General features: G+C 32.8%; 2 pseudogenes; both read left to right on the forward strand.

Annotated features, from left to right (window-relative positions):
- Window positions 1-14,293, forward strand: part of LOC116135089 — a 31,021-nt pseudogene extending 16,728 nt beyond the window's left edge.
- Window positions 14,294-21,549: 7,256 nt separating this feature from the next.
- Window positions 21,550-25,203, forward strand: LOC116135140 (annotated as a pseudogene).
- The last annotated feature ends 1,298 nt before the right edge of the window (window positions 25,204-26,501 follow it).

The raw sequence follows: 26,501 nt of genomic DNA on the forward strand, positions 1-26,501 counted from the left end.
CTTTACCCGTTTTGATTTGATGAAGTAACGTCATACATCGGACACGACCATCTTTGACAGTCAGTGGGGTTGGGTCATGGAGACACAGCTAGTCTATGTTTAACTAAACCCCATCAAGGTTGAATGAGGTTGTTGTCATTGAATTGAAGCTAATGCAAATAGAAAGGGCGAAAATGGATCTAACCCTTTAATTTCTTCGGTTGATGGAACGTAAAACTCATTTGACCCTTCCATTATGAATTTATGATAAAATAATAAATAATTAAAATTAAAAAAATTAAATAATAATATGAATAAGAGATGATATTGAAAAATAAAAAAAATTGAATAATATAAATAAATAATATGAATAAATTATAAATATAAATATAAATTGAATTGAAGAAAATATGAATAAGAATTGGATTGGAGTAGAGAGATTGAGAGTCGGTGTGAAAAGAAAAATTGGAAGTGTGAGGAATTATTTATACTGTGGGATTTTTTTTTTGGGGGTCGGGGGAGGGTGGGTGGGGTGGGTTGAAATGAAAAAAAAAAAGCCTCCCATTTCTATCCCATTGCAGCCAACGGTCATATGCTGTATTAATTGTTTTTTTTCTTTTAAAATAACAATTAACCCTTAATATTTTTATCAATTTCAAAAGTATTAGGGGATTTTTGGATATTTTATAAATTACCATTTTGAAATTAAATAAATGGGTTTGGGCCTAGGCCTAGGATCGGTCTCAAGCCTGAGCCTTGGAGGAAGGCCCGATCAAGGGACTAATCCCTCCTCCATAGGACTGGTCTGATTTGGGACCAGACCCTACAAGGATCGGTCCTAAAACTAGTCCTTTGGACCAACTTTTTAGGATCAGTCTTAAATGTCTAGGTCTAATTTCAATCAATCAAATATATTTTTTTAAATATTTTTGATCATTTTTAAAATAATCTATTTTTCTATTAATATAAAATTCATATTAATACATCTTTCCTCCTACCAAATGTACATGAAGAGACCCATCTAATAGATAAGGAGTAGTTGTATTTTTAGCTTCCAATGCTATCAAACCAACTCGTCTTTCACTCTGGTTGGCAAGTGAAACTCTTGTTCAGATTAGTGGGAGGCTGGGGGTTATGACACTTGGCCTTATAGGGTTCTGTTGGATAATCCCATGAAAAGAAAAGATTCACTTAACCTTGACCATTAAATACTGAATGCCACAAACACATACATTTGGTCGTCACTACTTTTCGTGTGTCTGTGTCTGTCTGTGACAAAGCCCAGGAAATATTTTGATTTTAATTAAAATAATGGAATGATGTTTCCCAAATATATGTAAGTGATTTTGAGTGAGAGAGAGGGTCGATTAAATTTATAACAAAAATATTTATTTCAAAATTAGTAATCATAGTAGTTTTTAGAAAATTATGGAAACATCCCAAACCAATATTTTCTTTATTGAAACATTAAACTTGGTTTTAGATGTGTAGATGTTTAGTATTTGGTAAAAGTTTAATATATTTTTATTTTACACTATATCTATATATCCCAAAGTTAAAGAATTTTTTCACATAAATAATAACTTAATAATACTTTTTCACCCATTAACTTTTAAAATATTATTTTACTATTCAAATTTATATTCCGATGACGAACAGAGAGCAAACTCAGTCCAGACTGTTCGAGCTTTTGAAGAGGGGATGTCAATGAGTCTTTTAATAGTAGAAGATTGGACTTTGATGGTTGGAATGGATTGGAATTTGATTTGGGAAGGGAGGGACGGCTACGCAAACCCTAATCACTCGATTGTTAGCGATTGGCTAGATCAGTAAGAGTAGGTTTTAAAGGTTTTAGTAAATGATGATTGAGGAAGAAAATGGTAGTGATGTATGGTTGCAACGGTGCCAGAATTGGAAACGGAATATAAATTTACGTAATACAGTAGTATTTTAAAAGTCTGTTGGTGGAAAAGTGTCATTAAGTCATTATTTGGGTGGGAAAAAGTCATTTACTCTAAATCTTATTGTATATATTTAACTTAAATGTTAAAAAAGAAAAGCTTAATGACACTTCCCACCCTCAAACTTTTAAAATACCACTTTAATACTTAAAGTATAATTTTGTTAATAATTTTAGTTGTAATGAAGGGCAAGATGGTCAAAAATTGTTATAAGTGAGGGTAGAATGGTCAACAAACATTTTTGCCGCCCAAGATTATTTAGTGTTATTTAACTCAATGCTAAATAATAAACTATTTATGGCATCAATAAATTAACACGTTGGTGGTGAAAATTTAAAAAAAAAAAAACAAAAAACAAAAAAAATTAACACGTGATTAAACATTTGGAAAACATGAACCAAGATTAATTACAAAAGGAGAGCATCGATGGTGAATAAAACAAACATGAAGGGATGCGATTATTTTACATAACAACCCTTAAAATATATTCAATTTAATTAATCTTTTATTTTAAAGTATGATATGACATATAATTAACACTGTCAAAAAAAAAGGTGGTTGTAAAATTGATATTATTTAGATGTAATAATACTATGATAATAATTTGCTTTTAAATGGAAAGACTTTTCTTCGTCAAATAGTAAGAAAAAGGGAAAGGAACGTGTTAGAAGAAAATTGAAAAGTGGAGCACCCATATGTTTGAAATGGAATAGAAATTTCTTCATATAGAAGAAATTTATGGGTATGTAATTGAGCCACGTTGCTACAAAATGAGCTGCAACCATGGAAAGAAACACGTGGATGCACTAAGACATATCGGTCAGAATGTGTATGTAAGGATGTCTATCATAAACATAGATTTAGGTGGTCATATGTTTTTTTTTTTTTTTTTTTTCATAATTTTTTATCAATCTTAGCGATATTCCAAATTCAAATTAGATTCGTGGTATAAATTTAAATAGTTTAATGTTGACTTTAATTACAAGATTGTGTGATATACAGTAAAACCTCTCTATAACGATACTCTATATAGGAATAAACTCTATATAGTCATAAAAAATTATATTCCCAATTTGGGATAGTTATAAATAAGAATAAACTCTACATTGTAATAAGTTATAATTTTTATAATTCCTGTCTTAAGGAAAGTTACCTCCACATAGTAATAATTATCTGTGTATTGCAAAAAAAAAAATATGGTATGTTACATTAAAGATTTAAAATGAAATAAAATATTTATCTAAAGTTGCTTGAGACAATAATTTATGCTTTAGTGTTGTTACCACATCTTTTAACTTGCGAATACATTACTCGCTAACATAGACATTTTCTTGTTAAAACCAAAACATTTTTAACTTCTCAAGCATGTTTAGAACTTCTTGACATGAAACTTTTTATATTTTCATACTATCATCCTTATAATTATTTCATTTCTCTTCTTCTTTCATTGTAGAAATGATTTCTTCTTTTATTAAAACATACATGACTTGTTACTCATTTAAATGATTAAAGAAGACATTAATATTCATTTAATTAGTGTAGTGAAGTTGTCGAATTTGATCACTCAATTTTACAATAACTCTTTGATTTTCTTCGTCCACTTCATTTGTAACTTGCAATTCATCAACATTAGGGGTCGTAATTTTGTAATGCTTTAAACAATTAGCAATTGTTTGTGGTTTCACATTAATTGTCATGCAGCAACTGCATTTACAATTTCATCAAGGACAGTTATCTTTGTTGGTTTCAAAACGGGATCTTCTATCCGTTTCAAAAGTAGGCAATTGAAGCGCTGAATTGAAACCCTAATATTATTAAAACATGAATTGAAATCATAATATTGTACTACTAAAACATGAATTATAAAATAAGAAATTTTTTTTAATTACACCTCTATTAAGTTATAATCTCTTCATAGTAATAAAATTAGTTGGTCCCACTATTATGACTATAAAGAGATTTTACTGTATATGAAATTTAAACATAATTCCTTACTTTAAAATCGAAACACGAGATAAATTCATTGGTCTAGTCTTTCGAGTTCAGGTCTCCACGATTGTTAATAAAAATGTCTATTGAAGTTTTTACCCAATTAATAGTTTTTGGGTTCTGAAAAATTAGTTGAAGTACACGTAAACTGGCCCGGACACTCTCGATCATAATAAAAATAAAAATAAATAAATAACTTACCTGTAAAACAATGTATTTAAATTTATACTTCACTCAGCGTTAATTTTTTATCGTTCAAATTCATATACTATATACTTTGTTTTGTTAAAATGTATCCTAAAAATTATATCTTACTGTATTAAACATAAATTTAAATATATATTTTTTGGAAGAATAAGATTCAATTAAATTAAACAGAATTCATGATATCTTTTCTGTAAATAGCTAAATTACCTTATTTATCACAATAATTAATCCCAATTGTTTCAAGACATTTGCTTATAATTTACCCACAAAAGTTTACCAAATTCCATTAATAAATAATAATTGACACACTCTTCCCTTGAAGGCTTATCTCTATCCACTGTTATTATCTTCGGCCACGCCAAAGAGGACATTTCTCTTTGCTATTTCACACCAACATTTATCCTTCCATTTCACACCCTCTCTGCATTCCAATTTGAAGCTATATCAATGCCACTACTTATTGCTTAATTGATTTGAGTCCCTTAAATCTCTCAGAACTTCAACCGTCCGTCCCTTCAGGTAACTTCAATTCTATGCTCTTTTGATTTATCTTATCCAGATACCATTAATTCAAACCATTGTTTTACATAGAGATTTAAGGAGACAGTTTTTCAGTTTTTGAAAAATGTGATATATATCACCTAGTCTAAAGGGTTTTTGTTTTTGTTTTTGGTTTTTTCCTTTCTTTTCTTTCTTGTGACTTGATGACCCTCTAAGGGGGTTAATGAAGTTTGAATTTGTTTTGAAGGTGTGAGCAAAATGTCGAAGAAGATGAGAGTGGCGGTGGTTGGCGGCGGGATTAGTGGACTTGTTTCGGCGTTTGTTCTTGCAAAAGCAGGCGTTGATGTGGTGCTTTACGAGAAGGAAGACTACCTTGGCGGCCATGCGAAGACTGTCACTTTCGATGCCATTGATTTAGACCTCGGTTTCATGGTCTTCAATCGCGTAAGTTTAACTTTCTTTCTCTTTTTTCTTTCTGCATTCAGCTTTCTTTCTGCTTCACAGAAATTGGAACGAATTAAATTATCATAGTATTAATATTTATGGCTTTCCATCTATGGTAGTAAAATATCTAGTGCAATGAATTAGAAAGATTCAATAATATATAAAAGATGAATAAATTATAAATTTTGGTTCGAATTTATCTTATTAAATCTCATTACACTTGATATTGGGAAAAAAATAAGACAAAATAAAAAGTGTTACAAGCACCATTGATAAGGTAATTTTCTTAATTAAAATCAAAATTTTACAAGGAAATAAAGTCAAAGATAGGGATGGAAGAAAGATACTATTAACCATCACAGGATGGTCGGATGGTAAAAATGTAAAAAGAGATTTTATGAACTTCTGAGTTTGAGTCTCAATACTAATAAAGATGGTTATTAGAGTTTTTATCTTACCGATAATTTAAAACCTTGGAAGATTAATTGAGATACGTGCAAAGTAGTAATGATTCCCCTACTAAATTTACTTGCAGATTAATCTAATATTAGGAAACTTATAGCAACTTTTGTTTTATTTGTTAACCTATATTTTGCAATAAACATATACGATGAACATGAATTCACTTTATATTTAATTATTGATTTTTATGGATGGGCTTGGTGGTCCATTCATTGGGTGGTCGAGATTAATTGGTTAGACACTGACGATGCTTCTTCCCTATCTATCACCGAAGACCATTAATGTTTTCTCAAATTTTAGCGTAAAAAATAATTTTCCGTGAAAGTATTATTTTGGACTTAACGTAAACCATATAGACTTAAGATCAAACCGTCAGTTTCAACAGCTAGTAGATACCTTCTTCTTCTTCGACTAAATAGTTAATTTAATTGTTGTTTTGACTTACGAATCCATGACTAGTCATATCATTGTCAGATTAACACTGTTAATAAATCTCTTTTTATTTGTCTTAATACCAGGGTCTTGATTCTCTTTTGTCGCTAACTTCATTTTCAATGAGATTAAAATAAACCCGAAACATGTAATTCTTTTATCTCATGCATGTATCTGAACTTTAGGATCGAATAAGAAGATATTTATAGAGTCAATTATATTCCCAAAATCAACAAACAATATCTAGGTAGAGTAAGAATGAAAGATGCAACTAGAAAGAAAAGAAAGTGAAGTGTTAGCTGGAAGTATTGTCATTTTCTTCTTGGAAATTCATGTATTGGACTGTATATTATTCTTACATTTTCATGGAAAGTTTATTATCATAACTCACATGGACCCGGGTGAGGCAGAAACCTGTAAGATGATAACGTCAGTAGGTGTGGGATCCATCTACAGAAAGATTAAACTTTTGAGCTTTCATTTATTTTAATTTTTCTGATTTTTGTCTCCACCCATCCCTCGTCAGATTTTTGAGAACGTTTGAGCTTTCATTTATTTTAGGGTTAAAGGAACGTGTACTTTGACTCACCGCTCTCATGTGTTGCCTACTTCTGGTCATTATCCAATTTCGCCGGCAACATTAAATAATATAGAGTGAGAACAGTTTTACTTAAAATTCTTGGTGCTGATCTCGCTAAATCTCCAATGAGTTTTGAACTTTTGATACGATTTCATAATTAAACACCCCTCATCTTTCTTAGAAGTATCTTTGGTCTTCCTTGAGGTTTTTTTTTTTCTAATTTTTGCAAACTCTCAAGAGTTTAAACTTTTTATAGTGAGCATCTATTGGTTTTAAAAATGTTATTATTTCAACCTTCAAATTTATCAACAATGTCATCAATTTAAATTTAAAAAAATATATTAACCTCTAAATATTGTTAATATATTTTGGATGTTAAAATTTAGATTAATTGAATTTAGATAAATAGTAAAAACTTTTTTTTTTCTTTTAAACTAAAACAGAATAAGCTAACAGTTCATAAAAAATGAGGGTTAGGGTCGCATTTCTAAAACTAGTAAGTGTTCACTACAAAAACGCTAAACGCACAAGGGTTAGGGTCACATTTCCTAAACTTAGATTTGTCATTAAATTTAAACATTTGATATATTCTTTTTTAAATATCTCTTAATTCTCTAATTTTGAACACTTTTGGTTTGAATCAATTCATTTTATAATTATTTTTTTCCAGTTTTTTCCCATACCCTTCTTCCCTTATGTCTTAAATTCTTAGATTAAAAAGTAATTTGTTTCTCTTCCCAACAAGATTATTGTTAATTCAATTCTCACATGGGTATTGTGTTCAATTTTTCTTCACTTTTAAAATAAAATATATTTTTGCAGTATACTGAATATGTACTTTGTTTACTAACACAAATTTCTCCCATTCGAAAGATCTATATTGTTTTAATAAATATTTAATATCTTTTGTCAGCCCTTCCCAAAATTAATTTCTGGTTTCGCTCTTACCCTGTTATCAAATTATACTAGGGAAATTAATTCCTGGTTTCATCTATGCCCTTTTTTAAAATTATACTGGGGATAAGGGAAGGTAAACAAATTAACCCTAAAAAACAGGAAATGCTTAAGATATATTTTATATGATACCATCAATGAAACAATGTTTTATTTATCATAAACTATATTATAGTTTTATACACTACGTAGCTATCTGTTATTTTATGAAATTAAAACATTGGTACATACAACCAAAAAGTTATTAATTGGAATAATTATAAAATGACCCTTTTTTAGGATGTAAATAGAAATTTGACATCTTCTTAATTGGTTTACAGATAAGATCTTTCATCCCTTTTTTTAATTTTTTATTTTATTTTAACCTCTTCACTCTTAACAGTTAGGGAAAGCCACTCTAGCGCTAGAGAGAAACCACTCTAGCATTAGAGTGGCTTTCCCCGACCACCATTGTAGGCATGGTCTCATAGACTAAACCAATTAAGAAAATGTCATTTTTCCAATTTTTACCCTCTTTATTCTAACAGTAAAAATATGCCATCCTAGCGCTGAAGAGAATTCACTCGAGCACCGATGGAGCGAAGGCATGAAAAGTTGCGGAGAGGGTAAAAATAGAAAACAAAAAACTGGATGAAAGTCTCATTTACAAACCAGTTAAAAAGAGGTCAGCTTGTAAGTTGTTAAAAGAAAAGGTCCTTCAAATAATTTTTCCTTATTAATGGGTAACCAAAATGACGTTTGAAAATATAAATTAATACAAATTTCTACAGGGTTATAGGAATTATAGAAACCGAACTGAATAATGAACAATATGAGTTCAATTCATTATCTGAAAGGTTTTTCTTCCCAACATTTCTGGTTGATATGGCCATAATGTGCTTTTCGGGTGTCATTTTTTTATCAAAGCTGAAGACATTCATAGAAGAAGAATTGAGCACTTCAATTTGTGAAGAACACTGAAATTATCCAACTTGAACATGCTTTATATGTATGGTTTTCAAGTAATGATTATTGAATGTTGTGATGAGACAGGTAACATATCCAAATATGATGGAGTTCTTTGAGAGTCTTGGAGTTGATATGGAGATATCAGATATGTCATTCGCAGTGAGCTTAGACAAAGGCCGCGGCTGAATGGGGTAGCAGAAATGGTCCCTCCAGCTTGTTTGCACAGAAGAAGAATACTCAATCCATACTTTGGCAAATGATTTGCGAAATATCCAGTTTAAGAATGATGTTTCAGGTCACCACTATTTTCTTCAACTATGTTCTAGCAAGTTTACATGTTAAGCTTTGTGCCAAACTTTTCTTTTGTAATGCAGTTATGTTGAGAGCTCGAAAACAATCCAGACATTGATCGCATCAGACCTTGGGGCAGTTTGTAAAGTCGCGGGGCTACTCGGAGTTATTTTCAGAAGGCTTATCTTGTGAGACTGCTGAAGCACTGATTTTGTCATATCCTTAATCTTGCACACTCCATTCTAATGATAATGCTCTTTGTTACTTTTAATAATAAGTATTATTCTGCAATTTTATAGATTCCAATATGTGGGTTCGATATGGTCGTGCCCCTCTGAAGGAGTATTGAGCTTCTCTGCTTTCTCTGTTTTTCATTTTGCCGCAATCACCATCTACTTCAGCTCTTCGGCCGCCCACAATGGCTACTGTCAGATGGCGTTCACATTCTTATCGTCAAAAGGTGTCTTTTGTTTCATGAATAAACACTCCAGATTTTCATTATCTTTATGGAAGATATTTTTTTCAAGATGTCAACTTGAGGAACTGCCAATGTTAAAATCAGGTCAGGAACGACTTGAGAACTGGGGTTGTCGAAAAAAGAACTATTGTGAGGTGTCTGTTGTGTCAGCTGATGATGAAGGTTAGTTATTCAATCCTTAAATTTTTATCGCAACCCTTCACATGAAAGCTTTTGAAAAGTGAATATATACCCGGCCTTTTTTTCTGAATAACGAAAGGAATATGTTGTTGCAGGTTGCACGTAGTATGGGAGATGGTTCCGAAGAAATGTATAATGGCTGCATAATGGCTGTTCATGCTCCAGATGCGTTGAGAATACTCGGAAGCCAAGCTACATTTGATGAATCGAGAGTAATTGGTGCATTCAGTATGTCTACAGGTACATGTCTTCCATTACCATCGGAAATTTTTCTTCCGTTTACTTTTTGAAGATCTCAGAATAGGTGAATGCTTAAACTGATATAAATAGCCAACCTTGTAATCTGCTACACAAAATGTGAAATCATTTCTAACGTTTATGGCAGTGATATTTTCCTCACGTGACAAAATGTTTATGCCCCAAAACCCAGCAGCATGGAGTGCTTGGAACTTTCTTGGAAGTACAGACAGCAAAGTATGCCTGACTTACTGGCCAATGTGCTTCAGGTTTGGAACATATGTCTTCTGTAAATGAGCTTGTAGTTTGGAGTTAGATAACTGTCACCTTCGTAATGCTCCAATGAATCACTCTTTTGATGTTAATGCCTAGTTATTAATTCACCTTGCAGAACCTTGGTGAAACCATTACCTTTTCTTGTAACACTCAATCCGGAACGTAAGCCAGAACATACATGCTCCAGTGGACAACTGGTCATCCAGTCCATCTGTTGCTGCATCAAAAGCTTCACTTGAGCTTAAAAGTATTCAGGGAAAGAGGAATTTGGTTTTGCGGAGCTTATCAGGGTAAGCATTTTTTCTATGGAAGGAAAAGTACAGAATATACACTAGTTAGCTCCTGATACAGATCATCTCAGTATTTGTTTTACTTTTAATTTCAGGTTATGGCTTCCATGAGGATGGATAAAGGTAACCATGGTTGTAAAATCGCATATGTATCATGTATCGAAAATCTAATTTTTCGAATGTGTATCATATCGTATCGTAGGATACGCCTTTTTAAAAAAATAATAAAATAATCTAAAAATTAATATCATCACAAAGATTAATTAACGAATTTTGTGATATTATTGGCTTTAAATTATAGTATTACATAATAAAATAATCACAAAATTAAGAATTTATATCATCATTTCAAACATTCATATCATTTCCAAGATCAATATATATCTCACTTATGTGTTATTATCATGCAAAATGGAAATACATTTTCCTCTTCACTTTTCCATACAAATGGGTAATTTAGGCGGGTTTAGTGAACGGGTTGACCTAGGTAAATTTGAGCGGTTTTAGTGACCGGGTTGTGCTGGTAAATTGACACGGTTTAGTGACGGTTGGGTGACCTAGATCCGCCAAAATTTTTGAAGTATGTTAGTATTATCATGCAAAAAGTATTGTTGACTGTGGCAGTCTAGAATGGAATGAAATGTTCCATTCCACATATTAATCATGTTGGCAATTTAAGAAAATCTATCAATTTGGTGACTGTGGCTTACAAGTGAAATGTGTTCTTTGCAGGCAGGCATGAGTGCTGCACACAGTGTGCTAGGAAACATTATGAAATTTTGAGCAATCCAAAACACATGGTACCGTCGTGGATGGAAACAGGGGCGCGACTTTTTGTTGCTAGATTTCTAGGACATTATATCTCTACTGGCAGTTTGATGTGAGTTCATTTGTATTTTTGAATCATTTTTGCCTGTTTTTCCTGTCACACGAATATGCATACACTCCATTCCTAACTCACGTTTACATATTTATTGCAATCTAGCATCATCAATCTGTACAGAAATTTTCTTTTTTTTTACTACAGTAAAAATAGTATGAAGTTACTGATCCAATTGCTTTGGTTCCAGTTTACTGGAGGAGGAGGAACATGTTTACTTTTGAGGGAACCAAGAAAACTGTCATCTGAAAACTGTTTTGAGAGTCAATCCCATTTTACTGAAGGTATACTCTCAACTTAGGTTTGACATCTTTTTAAGAATTTTCTGATATAAACATAAGGGATCAGTATGTTTAATATTCAAATGTTATGCTAAAATTCTCACCACCACTAATGAGACCCAATTGCTGTCAGGTTATGACACAGGCTGATTTAGGCCTTGCAGATTTATATCAATGGAGATTTTTCGTTTGTGGATAAAGAAGAAGGTCTTCTAAATTTATTTATGGTAAGATACTGATTGGTTCCGAAAACAAATTTTGTTGTGTATCTACTGCAAAACTTTCCTTGCTGATTTTTCAGATTCTTATTCCAACAAGATCTTGATTCTTTGTCTCCAAATTAAACCCAGAAAAGGTACATTGTGATGGGTGAAATGCTGGAATGTGAGATTACGTTAGTTTTTTTTTTTTTTTTTTTTTTTTTTCCCTGAATCTTATTACATCAAACTTTCCCTCCATTGTCTTTAGGGGTTGGTGGTCACCATTGTTACTGACAGCTGGATTGCATCCGCAAAGTATTTCTTTCGCCATGTATCAAGACAAAATACTCTTACACAAGCTCGCAGAATATATCTCGTCACTACGATCTGGTAATTTCTTTCACACTGATGTTTTGGGCAATCCTGGAAAGAAATAGCAAGAAGCTATTAATGGAAGTTATATATGTGGAAACTTACGCTATGGTTTGTGTTTCTAGAGCAACAACTTTTCGCTCTGTTCCTGGACGAATCAATGACATACTCATGTGCGTATTTAAGGTTAGAATCCGTTTCTTTGCTTATTTTTACTTATTTTTGGAGAGTATACACTAATTTATGCATCAAATTTTTAAAGAGCGAAGATGAAGACCTGAAAGTTGCCCAAATGAGAAAAGTTTCTCTTCTGATTGAGAGTGAAGTCTGCTTAAATTCATTAAATTTACAAAAATCTTAATATGGTGATGCTTATGGTTTTCTCATTAAATGCATCCAGGCAAGAGTTAGTAAGAACATGAAGTTCTTGAATTGGATGGGATGGGGAACCTTAGCCATTGAAGTTGTCAAACGAACGGGATGCAAATACACAGGCATACTCTCTCCGAAGAGCAACTGAAATAGCTGAAATGAAAGTGAAGGAAGCTGGCCTCAGGTAAATGAATATTTTAGTTATTCGAAATTACTAATATTCCTGGAGCCGAATCACATTGTTCATAAGTTAACTTTTTCTGCTTTCAGGATCGTATAGATTTATCTCTGTGACTATCGCCAACTGCCTAAAACAGACAAATATGACCGAATTATTTCCTGGTCGTTCTTCTACACCAATTTTTTTGTGAATTATCATAACATTGATTCCGGATACAATAAAATGTCTGTTAATTCCTTTTCTTCAGTGAGATGATTGAAGCTGTAGGCCATGAATTCATGGAGGAATTTTTTTGTTGCTGCGAATCAGTACTGGCAGACAACGGGCTTCTTGTTCTACAGGTATTATTGTTATATGGTTGCAAATGCAGTGCTAAATGCTCACACATTCTACATTTCACAAAGATGAGTTTTATTTTCTTTGAAGATCATATTTTATTGATGTTTTCTAGTTCATATCGATACCGGACGAGCGTTATAACGAGTACAGGCTGAGTTCAGACTTTATAAAGGAATATATTTTCCCTGGTGGATGCCTTCCTTCATTAAGTAGGATAACATCAGCCATGGCTTCTGCTTCCAGACTCTGGTACATATAAACAATGTTCTGCAGGCATTATTTTATATTTGGCCTTTTTTTTTCCCCAGCAGAGTTAGCTTCTTTTTTTTTTGTTTTATTGCAGCATGGAGCATGTGGAAAATATAGGAATCCATTACTACCAAACACTCCAGTGTTGGAGAAAAAATTTCATGGAGAAACAAAGGTACTGAAATTAACACAGAAGTTGTCTAATATTTTACCTTTCACATGCATTGTTCTCCAAGAGGGTTTTCTGCTGTGTGCAACAAAATTCTGTATATTTATGTTATTGAATTCATCTATAGCAAAATTCTTGCTCTGGGATTCAACGAGAAGTTCATTCGGACATGGGAGTATTATTTTGATTATTGTGCAGCCGGTTTCAAGTCTTATACGCTCGGAAATTACCAGGTAGCTTTATAAATTATATCCTATCACTGGCTTGAAATATGTACCTAATCATTTGATTAGTTCCATGCAGAATGCTAGCAACAGTCATGATTGCGATAATTGCTGCATCTCGTCATGTCACGTATAAAATTTAATATAGTAATATTACGTCCACGAACTATTCTCACAACATGTCAGAAATGATTTTGATTACATTAAAGATACGATTATTCCTTATGAAGAAATAATCATGTCTTATAAAATGAATGATTGTTCTTTAAGAAACAACATTGTTCTTTTGGTTGTTCCTTAGGGAACCGTCTTTTCTTATGAAGAAACATCTTCACAAGGAACGACCGTTGATTTCTAGTAATGTTGTGTCACCTTAGGTGTGATGAGAACTGATGTGACAGTGTCAATCTGTTGTCATATTAAAGTTGTGAAATTAGATTGTAAACGTATCATTTTTTAATTTAATAAAATAATATGTATATTAAAATCATTTAGTGACCTGTGTTGCGAGGGAGCACCACCTGGGAGATCCATTACTAAATTTCATTCCATAATGCAGGTTGTATTTTCACGTCCCGGGAACACATCAGCATTCAGCAATCCATACCAAAGATTTCCTCCGGCATGTTGAAGGGAGACCATATATACTTTCTCGTTCAAAACCTACCAGATTATTATTGCAGGATTAAATTATCATTTGTTGTAACAGGAGTTACCGTGTGTTTTGCTTCTATTGGATTTTGTAATTAAATTACGAAATTCATTTCTTGACATTCATATTGCTTCCATCATAATACACAAGATTGAAAAGGAAATTAAAGCGATTTTTTTTTTTGAAAATTTTGTGTTCTAAAGTGAGTTGAAACGTCCAGAGAAAACACTGAATATTTTAGTTATTTAGTACAAGACTCTTTTCACTTGTTAAGGAATTATTATTTCCAGTGTTTTAAAATCTCGCCTGACCGGTTCAATCGAGACCCGGGGCTTTCACTGGGCTGGGTTACCCATTTCCCTATTTACCAAAAACCTTAGAAATTGGGATGATGATCAGTGAACAATTGAAGGTTAAGATGTTTGAGCTTTTGAAGAGAAAGTGCTGGTGAGTGCAATGGTGGTGACGAAGGTGATTTCCGATGAGTGAATCGACCAGAAATCGAAAAAAACTGGTAGCAGCAACAGTCGGCTTTTGTCGGTGATTGGCGAGGCGAACGAGGGTGGGGTGAGATGGGTTTTGGTCAAAAGGCTGAGGGGAGTATTTTCGTGACGATGGGGAGGGTTGTCGACGTTGGCAGTGGTGATATCTGACTTGGAATGTCGACACTAGTGTCGAAGATCTTGGGTAGAATTTTTAGAGAATGGGTTCAAGGGATGATTGGGATTGCATTTGGTGTATCGTTGATGTCAACCAATCGACCGCCAATTTGTATTTGGGGTGTGTTTGTTAAATTTCAAACCTTAAGGGACTTAACAAATTTTTAGAGGTATTTTTGTTGAATTTTAAACTTTTTGACACTCAGTTGACTGGCCGGTCAAACCGGTTAAACCGACTAGTCAAGCCAGTTAAATCGGTCAACCTGGGACCCGACAACTTTGTCAGGTTTCACCCTAGGTTGGTTATTAAAACATTGATTATTTCTACAAATTATGAATGAAAATAAATGACTTAATAACTGTATTGAATTTCCTACATGTTGGTGTCAATTTCCCACATTTGCTAGGAGAGGAAGGCTTTGGTCCCTTATATAGCACAATGACACCCTTATCACCCAAATACGCCTTTTTAAGACAAAATCATACGGGTCTACCAGTAGCTCAACATGTGGCCCAAAGCGGATAATACCTCTAAGAACCCACCTATCATGTATTACACCAACACTACAATATTTATAACTTTAACAATTCTTTCATGAAGGAATTTATGTTTTTTTTTTTTTTTTTTTTTCATATTTTTATCAACTGTAGCGATTTCAAATTCAATTAATTCTGTATAAATTTAAATTAATGTTGACTTTAGTTAACGATTGTGATATCAAGTTAAACCTCTCTATAAAGATGACTCTATATAGGAATAAACTCTATATAGTCATAAAAAATTATATTCTCAATTTGGGATAGTATAAAATAAGAATAAAACTCTATATGTAATAAGTATAATTTTTTAATTCTTCTTAAGGAAAGTTCCTCCCAATAGTATATAATTATCTGTGATTCAAAAAAAAAAATAGTATATGTTACATTAAAGTTTAAAATGAAATAAATATTTATTCTAAGTTGTTAGACAATAATTTAGCTTTAGGTTGTTTCACATCTTTAACTTGACGAATACATTACTCGAGACATAGACATTTTTTGTAAAACCAAAACATTTCTACTTCTCAACATGTTTAGAACTTCTGACATGAAACTTTTAGCATTTTCATACTATCATTCCTATAATTATTTCATTCCTTTTCTTTATTGTAAAATGATTTCTTTTTTTTAAAAATACAGACTTGTTATAGTCAAATGATTAAAGAAGACATAATATTCATTTAATTAGGTAGTGAAGTTGTCGAATTTGACACTCAATTTTACAATAACTCTTGATGTCTTCGTCCACTTCATTGTACTTGCAATTCATCAACATCTGGGGTAGTAATTTGTTAATGCTTAAACAATAGTCAATTGTTGTGGTTTGGCAATAATTGTCATCAGCAACTGCATTTACAATTCATCAATGACAGTTATCGTTGGGTTCAAAAGGGTCTTCTATCCGTTTCAAAAGTAGGCATTGAAGCGCGTAATGAACCCCTAGATATTATTAAAACATGAATTGAAATCTTAAGATGTACTACTAAAACTGAATTATAAAATAAGAAATTTTTTTTAATACACCTCTATTAAGTTTATAATCATCTTCATATAATAAAATTAGTGGTCCCACTATTAGACTATAAGAGAGTTTACTGTATATGAAATTTAAACCATAATCCTACTTTAACAAAACACGAGTACAATTCATGGTCTAGTCTCTCGAGGTCAGGTCTCACGATTGTAATAAAAATGTCTACTGGAATTTTACCATATAATAGTTTTTGGGCTTTAGAAAAATTAGTTGAAGTACACGTAAAACTGGCCCGGGACACTCTCGATAATAATAAAACATAAAAATAAATAAATAACTTACTAGTAAGACAATGTATTTAAATTTACTTCACATCAGCAGTTATTTTTATCGTATTACAATTCATATACTATAACTTGTTTGTTTAAAAGTATCTAAAATATATTTATTAGTATTAACATAAATTTTAAATATCTATTTTTGGAAGAATAAGATCAATAAATAAACGAATTCATGATATCATTTCTGTAAATAGCAAAATGCCTATATCAATAATTAATCCAATTGTTCAAGACATTGCTTATAATTACCCACAAAAGTTTCCAAATCATTAATAAATAATAATTGACACTCTTCCTTGAAGGCTTATATCTATCCACTGTATATCTACGCACACGCCAAAGAGGACATTTCTCTTTGTATTCACACCAACATTTATCCTTCCATTTCACACTCTGCTTCCAATTTGAAGCTATTCAATTGCCACTACTTATTGCTTAATTGTTTTGAGTACCTTAAATCTCTCAGAACTTCACCGTCGTCCTTCAGGTAACTTCAATTCTATGCTCTTTGATTTATTATCCAAGACCATAATCAAACCATTGTTTTACATAGGATTTCAGGAGACAGTTTTTCAGTTTTTGAAAAATGTGATAATATCACCTAGTCTAAAGGGTTGTTGTTTTGTTTTTGTTTTTTCTTTCTTTCTTTCTTGTGACTTGATGCACTAAGGGGGTTAATGAAGTTTGAATTGTTTTGAAGGTGTGAGCAAACTGTCGAAGAAGATAGAGTGGCGGTGGTTGGCGTCGGGGATTGTGGACTTGTTTCGGTTTGTTCTTGACAAAGCAGGCGTGAGTGGTGCTTTACGAGAAGGAAGACGACCTTGGCGGCCATGCGAAAGCTGTCACTTGCGATGCCTTGATTAGAACCTCGGTTCAAGGTCTTCAATCGCGTTAAGTTAACTGTTCGTTCTCTTTTTTCTTGCATTCATTCAGCTTCTTTAGCTTCACAGAATTCGGAACGAAATTAAATTATATAGAATATTAATATTATGGCTTCCAATCTTGGTAGTAAAATTATTAGTGCAATGAATTAGAAAGATTCAATATATATAACAAGCTTGACTAAATAATATAAATTTTGGTTGGAATTTATCTATTAAATATCATACACTTGATATTGGAAAGAAAAAAATAAAGACAAAAAAAAAGGAGTGTTACAAAACACCATTGATAAGGGAATTTCTAATGCTTAAATCAAAAATTTACAAGGAAAAAAGTCAAGATAGGGATGAGAGAAAAAAGATTACTATTAACCACACTTAGGATGGTACGGATGGTAAACTAATGTAAAAAGAGATTAGTGAGCTTTAGTTTGAGTCCTTCAATACTAATAAGGATGTATTGAGTTATTATGACCGTTAAAACCTTTTAAAGATAGTTGAGGTAAGAAGCTATCATGAGACCCCCTAGTAAAAAAGATATAATGATCTGTAACACTACTAAGTTCACTTGCAGATTCATCAAATTAGGAAACTTATCGCACTTTTGTTTTATTGATTAACCATCTTTTGCCAATAACCAATATAGATGAACATGAATCACTTATATTTAATTATGATTTTATGGATGGGCTTGGTGGTCCATTATTTGGGTGGTCGAGATTAATGTGGTTTAGAACCTGACGACTGCTTCTTCCCTATCTCTCACCGAAGACCATTAAGTGTTTCTTAGAATGTTTAGCGTAAAAAATAATTTTCTGTGAAAGTATATTTGGACCTTAAACGTAAACCATATAGACTTAAGATCCAAACCACAGTTTTCAACAAAGATAGTAGAAAATACCTCTTCTCTTAGATAAATAGTTAATAATTGTTGTTGTGACTTACGGATCATGACAGTCATATCATGCAGATAACACTTTAATAAAATCCTTTTTATTTGTCTTAATACGAGGGTCTTGTTCGTTTGTCCCATAATTCTTTGACAATGAGATTAAATAAAACCCGGAACCATGTCATTCTTATTACACTTCTCATGGCATCGTATCTGAACTGTAGGATCGAATAAAAGATATTTATAGTTAGTAAATTATATTCCCAAAATCAACAAAACAATATCATAGGTAGAGTAAGAAATGAAAAGATGTGCACTAGAAGCAAAAGAAAGTGAGTTGTTAGCTGGAAGTATTGTCAATTTTTCTGGAAATTATGTTGGACTGTTATATATCTTACAATTTTCATGGAAAGTTATATCATAACTCACTGACCGGAGGGTAGGCCGAAACTGTAGATGATAACGTCAGTAGGTGTGGGATCCCATAGCTACAGAAGATTAACTTTGAGCTATTTATTTAATTTTCTGATTTTTGTCCTCCACCCATCCTTCGCAGATTTTTGAGAAACTTTGAGGTGTCATTTACTTTAGGGTTAAAGGAACGTGTACTTTGACTCAGCTTAAGGTGCCACTATTTGGTCATTATCCAATTTCGCCGGACACCATTAAAATAATATAAGTGTCGTTGAGAACAGTTTTACTTAAAATCTTGGTTGCTGATCTCGTCAATCTCCAGTGCGTTTTGAACTATTTGATACGATTTCATAATTAAACACCCCTCATTCTTTCTTAGAAGTATCTTTGGGATCTCCTGAAGGTTTTCTAATTTTTTTATGAGTTTAAATTTTATGTGGACATTGGTTAAAAGTATTATACTCAAACAACAATTCATCATTAATTAAAAACCTAAATAGTATTATTGGATGTATTAGATTATTGATTAGAATGACTTTTCTTAACTAACAGAATAAGCTAAAGTCATAAAATGGTTAGGGCTTAAATGTAGTGACACAAGACGTATAAACGCCAGAGGTTAGCGAGAGTCATTCCAAAACTTAGATGTTGTTAAAGGTTTAAATTTGATTATGCTTTAAATTCTGTATGTTAATTGACCAATTGTTGAAAAGTATTTGATAATATTTTAGTGATCCCAACCTCTTCCCTATGGTACTAATTCTTAGAGTCAGAGGTAATTTAGTTCTCTTCAAAAGATTATGTTCAATTCAATTTTAACAATAGTATGTCAATTTTCTTCACTTTTAAAATAAAATATATTTTTGCAGTATACTATATGTACTTGTTTACTAACACAAATTCTCCCATTCGAAAGATCTATATTGTTTTAATAAATATTTAATATTTTTGTCAGCCCTTCCAAAAATAATTTTGGTTTCCTCTTACCTCGTTATAAAATTATACTAGGGAAATTAATTCCTGGTTCATCTGTCCTTTTTTAAAATTATACTGGGGTTAAGGGGAGGTAAAACAAATTAACCCTAAAAAAAGGAAATGTTAAGATATATTTATATATACCATCAATGAAACAATGGTATTTATCATAAATATATTATAGTTTACAATACGTAGCTATCTGTTATTTATGAAATTAAAAATTGACCGTACATACAACCAAAAGTTATTAATTGAATAATTATAAAAATGACCCTTTTTTAGGTGTAAATAGAAATTTGACATCTTCTTAATTGGTTTATAGAATAAGATATTTCATCCCTTTTTTTTTTTATTTTAACCTCTTCACTCTTAACAGTAGGGAAAGCCACTCTAGCGTTAGAGAGAAACCACTCGATCATTAGAGTGGCTTTCTCCGACCACATTGAGGCATGGTCTCATAGATAAACCAAAGAAAATGACATTTTTCCAATTTTTCCCCTCTTATTCAACAGTTAAAAGCCATCCTAGCGCTGAAGAGAATTCACTCGAGCACCCGCAGGGCGAAGGCAATGAAAAGTTGCGGAGAGGGTAAAAATAGAAGAACAAAAACTGGATGAAAGTCTCATTACTAAACCAGTTAAAAAGAGGTCAGGTGTACGTGTTGTAAAAAGAAAAGGTCCTTAAATAATTTTTCCTTAAATGGGTAACCAAATGACGTTTGATATATAAATTAATACAAATTTACAGGGTTATGGAATTATAGAAAAACCGAACTGAATAATGAACATATGAGTTCAATGCTAGTTCTGAAAGGTTTTTATTACCAACATACTGGTTGATATGGCAAATGTGCTTTCGGGTGTCATTTTTTTTATCAAGTTGAAGACATTCGTAGAAGAAGAATGAGCCCACTTCAGACTTTGTGAAGAACTGAAATATCCATACTTAACATGCTTTATATGTATGTTTTCAAGTAATGATATTGAATGTTTGGTGATGAGACAGGTAAATATCCAAAATAGATGGAGTTCTTTGAGAGTCTTGGAGTTGATATGGAGATATCAGATATGTCATCGCAGTGAGCTTAGACAAAGGCCGCGGCTATGAATGGGGTGGGCGGTAGCAGAAAATGGTCCTCCAGCTTGTTTGCACCAGAAGAAGATATACTCAATCCATACTTTTGGCAAATGATTCGCGAAATTGTCCAGTTAAGAATGATGTTCTCAGGTACCGATTTTCTCAACTATGTTTAGCAAGTTTACAGTTAAGTTTGTGCCAAACTTTTACTTTTGTAATTGCAGTTATGTGGAGAGCTCGAAAACAATCCAGACATGATCGCAATAGACCTTGAGGGAGTTTGTAAAGTCGCGGGGTATCCGGAGTTATTTTAGAAGGCTTATCTGTGAGACTGCTGAAGCACTGTATATTTTTCATATCCTTAATCTTGCACACTCCATTCTAATGATAATGCTCTTTGTTACTTTGTAATAATAAGTATTATAATTCTGCAATTTTATAGATTCCAATATGTGGTTCGATATGGTCGGTGGCCCTCTGAAGGAGTATGAGCTTCCTGCTTTCTCTGTTTTTCATTTTGCCGCAATATCATTATTCAGCTCTTCGGCGCCCACAATGGCTTACTGTAGTGGCGTTCACATTCTTTACGTCAACAAGGTGTCTTTTGTTCTATGAAAAAACCACTCAGATTTTCATTATCTTTATGGAAGTGCATTTTGTTCAAGAATGTCAAACTTGAGGACTGCCAATGTTAAATCAGGTCAGGGAACGACTGAGAACTGGGGTTGTCGAATAAGAAGAACTGATTGTGAGGTGGCTGGTTGTGCAGCTGATGATGAAGGTTAGTTATTCAATTCCTTAAATTTTTATCGAATCCGTTCACATGAAAGCTTTTGAAAGGGGAAATATATTACCCGGCTTTTTTTCTGAAATAACGAAAGGAATATGTTGTGCAGGTTGCACCGTAGTATGGGAGATGGTCCGAAGAAAACTGTATAATGGCTGCATAATGGCTGGTCATGCTCCAGATGCGTGTGAGAATACTCGGATGTCCAAGCTACATTTGATGAATCGAGAGTACATGGTGCATTCAGTATGTTACAGGTACAATGTCTCCATTACCATCGGAAATTTTTCTTCCGTTTCTTTGAAGAATCCTCTAGAATAGGTGAATGCTGAAACTGATATAAATAGCCAACGCTTGTAATCTGCTACACAAAATGTGAAATCATTTCTTAACGTTTTATGGGCAGTGATATTTTCCTCATCGTGACAAAATTTATGCCCCAAAACCCAGCAGCATGGAGGCTTGGAACTTTCTTGGAAGTACAGACAGCAAAGCATGCCTGACTTACTGCTCAATGGCTTTCAGGTTGGAACATATGTCTTCTGTAAATGAGCTTGTAGTTATGGAGTTAGATAGCTGTCACCTTCTGTAATGCTCTCACATGAATCTAGTTATTCAATTCACCTTGCAGAACCTTGGTGACACCATTTACCTTTCTTGTAACACTCAATCCGGAAACGTAAGCCAGAACATACATTGCTAGTGGGACAACTGGTCATCCAGTCCCAATCTGTTGCTGCATCAAAAAGCTTCACTTGAGCTTAAAAGTAATCAGGGAAAAGAGGAATTTGGTTTGCGGAGCTTATCAGGGTAAGCATTTTTCTAATGGAAGGAAATAGTAACAGATATACATAGTTAGCTCCTTGATACAGATCATCTCAGTAATTTGTTTTACTTTTAATTCAGGTTATGGCTTCCATAGGATGGATAGGACATGAGCATAGAAGTACGAACTACATGTGGTTGTAGGATACGCCTTTTTAAAAGAGAATAATAAAATAATCTAAAAATTAATATCATCCTAAAGATTAATTAACGAATTTTGTGATATATTGGCTGTTAAATTATAGTATACATAATAAAAATAATCACAAAATTAAGAATTTATATCATTCATTTCAAACTATTCATATATTTCCAAGATCAAAATCATATATATATCTCCACTTATGTGTTATGATCATGCAAAATGGAAAACATTTTCCTCTTCACTTTGTCCATACAAATGGGTAAATTTTAGGCGGGTTTTAGTGAACCGGGGCGCTTGACCCTAAGGTAAATTTGTCGAGTTTTAGTGAAACCGGGTTGGGTGCCTAGGTAAATTTGGACATCGGTTTTAGTGATCAACGGTTGAGTACGGGACCTAGATCCAGACCAAGAATCATACTTTGAAGGTATAGTTAAGTATTATCATGCAAAAAGTATTGTTGAATGTGGTCAGTCTAGAATGGAATGAAAATTCCATTCCACCATATTAATCATGTTGGCAATTAAGAAAATCTATCAATTGGTGACTGTGGCTTACAAGTGAAATGTGGTTCTTTGCAGGCAGGATGAGTGCTGCACACGTGTGTGCTAGGAAAACATTATGAAATTTGAGCAATCCAAAACACATGGTACCGTCGTGGATGGAACAGGGGCGCGACTTTGTTGTGCTAGATTTCAGGACATTATATTTCTACTGGCAGTTGATGGAGTTCATTTGTATTTTGAATCATTTTTGCTGTTTTTCCGTCACACGAATATGCATACACTCCCATTCCTAAACTCACGTTTACATATATATATGTGCAATCTAGGGAGCAAATCATCAATCTGTACAGAAATTTTCTTTTTCTTTTACTACAGTAAAAAATAGTATGAAGTTACTGATCCAATTGCTTTTGGTTCTAGTTTACTGGAGGAGGGAGGAACAAGTTTACTTTTGAGGGAACCAAGAAAACTGTCATCTGAAAACTGTTTTGAGAGTCATAATCCCATTTATGAAGGTATACTTCAACTTAGGTTTGACATCTTTTTAGAAATTTTCTGATATAAACATAAGGGATGCAGTTGTTTAATATTCAAATGTTATGCTTTAAAATTCTCAACCACCACTATGAGCCAATTGCTGTCAGGTTATGACACAGGCTGATTTAGGCCTTGCAGATTCATATATCAATGGAGATTTTCGTTGTGGATAAGAAGAAGGTCTTCTAAATTTTTTATGGTAATATACTGATTGGGTTCCGAAAACAAATTATGTTGTTGGATCTACTAGCAGAAACTGTCTCCTTGCTGATATATTTCAGTTCTTATTACAACAGAGATCTTGATTCTTTGTTCCAAATTAAACCCAGAAAAGGTACATTGTGATGGTGAAATGGCGGAATGTGATATTACTGTTAGTTTTTTTTTCTTTCTTTTTTTTTTCCTGAAATCTTATGACATTCAGAATTTCCTCCATTGTCTTTAGGGGTTGGTGGTCACCATTGTTACTGACAGTGGTATTGCATCCGCAAAGTATTCTTTCGCCATGTATCAAGACAAAATACTCTTACACAAGCTCGAGAATATATCTCGTCATACGATCTGGTAATTTCTTTTACCACATGATGTCTTTGGGCAACGGAAAATATGGCAAAAAGCTATTAATGGAAGTTTTATCATGTGAAAACTTACTGCTTATGGTTTGTGTTTTAGAGCAACGAACTTTTCTCTCTGTCCTGGACGAATCAATGACATACTATGTGCAGTATTTAAGGTTAGAATCCGTTTCTTTGTATTTTTACTTCATTTTTGGAGCTATACACAATATTATGCATCAAATTTTTAAAGAGCGAAGATGAAGACCTGAAAGTTGCCCAAATGAGAAAAGTTTCTCTTTGATGAGAAAGTGAAGTCTGCTTAAATTCATTAAATTCCAAAAATATGTAATATGGTGATGCGTTATGGTTTTTCAATAAATGCATCCAGGCAAGAGTTAGTAAAACATGAAGTTCTTGAGATTGGATGGGAGGGGAACCTAGCCATTGAAGTTGTCAAACGAACGGGATGCAAATACACAGGCATCACTCTCTCCGAAGAGCAAACTGAAATATGCTGAAATGAAAGTGAAGGAAGCTGGCCTCAGGTAAATGAATATTTTAGTATCCGAAATACTAATATTCCTGGAGCCGAATCACATGTTCATAAGTTTAACCTTTTCTGCTTCAGGATCGTATAAATTGTATCTCTGTGACTATCGCCCACTGCCTAAAACAACAAATATGACAGAATTATTTCCTGGTAGTTCTTCTACACCAATATTTTGTGAATTATCATAACATGATTCCGGATACAATAAAATGTCTGTTAATCCTTTTTTCTTTAGTGAGATGATGAAGCTGTAGGCCATGAATTCATGGAGGAATTTTTTGTTGTGCGAATCAGTACTGGCAGACAACGGGTCTTGTTTACAGGGATATTGTTATATTGGTTGCAAATGCAGGCTGCTAAATGCTCACACATTCTACATTCACAAGGATGAGTTTATAAATATAAATATAAATTGAATTGAAGAAAATATGAATAAGAATTGAATTGGGGTAGAGAGATTGAGAGTCGGTGTGAAAAAAAATTGGAAGTGTGAGGAATTATTTATACTGCGGGAATTTTTTTTTTTTTAAGGGGGGGGGGTTGAAATGACAAAAAAAAAAAAAAAGCCTCCCATTTCTATCCCATTGCAGCCAACGGTCATATGCTGTATTAATTGTTTTTTTCTTTTAAAATAACAATTAACCCTTAATATTTTTATCAATTTCAAACGTATTAAGAGATTTTTTGATATTTTATAAATTATTGTTTTGAAATTAAATAAATGGGTTTGGGCCGGTCTCAAACCCGAGCCTTGGAGGAGGGCCCGATCAAGGGACCGATCCCTCCTTCATAGGACTGGTCTAATTTGGGACCAAACCCTACAAGGATCGGTCCTAAGACTAGTCCTTTGAGCCAACTTTTTAGGATCAGTCCTAAATGTCTAGGTTTAATTTCAACCAATCAAATATATTTTTTTAAATATTTTTAATAATTTTTAAAATAATCTATTTTTCTATTAATATAACATTCATATTAATACATCATTGATCCTATCAAATGTACATGAAGAGACCCATCTAATAGATAAGGAGTAGTTGTATTTTTAGCTTCCAATGCTATCAAACCAACTCGTCTTTCACTCTGGTTGGCAAGTGAAACTCTTGTTCAGATTAGTGGGAGGCTGGGGCTTATGACACTTGGCCTTATAGGGTTCTGTTGGATAATCTCCATGAAAAGAAAAGATTCACTTAACCTTGACCATTAAATACTGAATGCCACAAACACATACATTTGCCATTTGGTGGTCACTACTTTTCGTGTGTCTGTCTGTGACAAAGCCCAAGAAATATTTTGATTTTAATTAAAATAATGGAATGATGTTTCCCAAATATATGTAAGTGATTTTGAGTGAGAGAGAGGGTCGATTAAATTTATAACAAAAATATTTATTTTAAAATTAGTAATCATAGTAGTTTTTAGAAAATTCTGGAAACATCCCAGACCAATATTTTCTTTATTGAAACATTAAACTTGGTTTTAGATGTGTAGATATTTAGTATTTGGTAAAAGTTTAATATATTTTTACTTTACACTATATCCATATATCCCAAAGTTAAAGAATTTTTTCACATAAATAATGACTTAATGATACTTTTTCACCAGTAAACTTTTAAAATATCATTTTATTATTTAAATTTATATTCCGATGACGAACAAAAAGCAAACTCAGTCCAGACTGTTCGAGCTTTTGAAGAGGGATTGTCAATGAGTCTTT

Source organism: Pistacia vera, unplaced genomic scaffold (genome assembly GCF_008641045.1).
Source record: "Pistacia vera cultivar Batoury unplaced genomic scaffold, PisVer_v2 Contig294, whole genome shotgun sequence".
Classification (NCBI taxonomy): domain Eukaryota; kingdom Viridiplantae; phylum Streptophyta; class Magnoliopsida; order Sapindales; family Anacardiaceae; genus Pistacia; species Pistacia vera.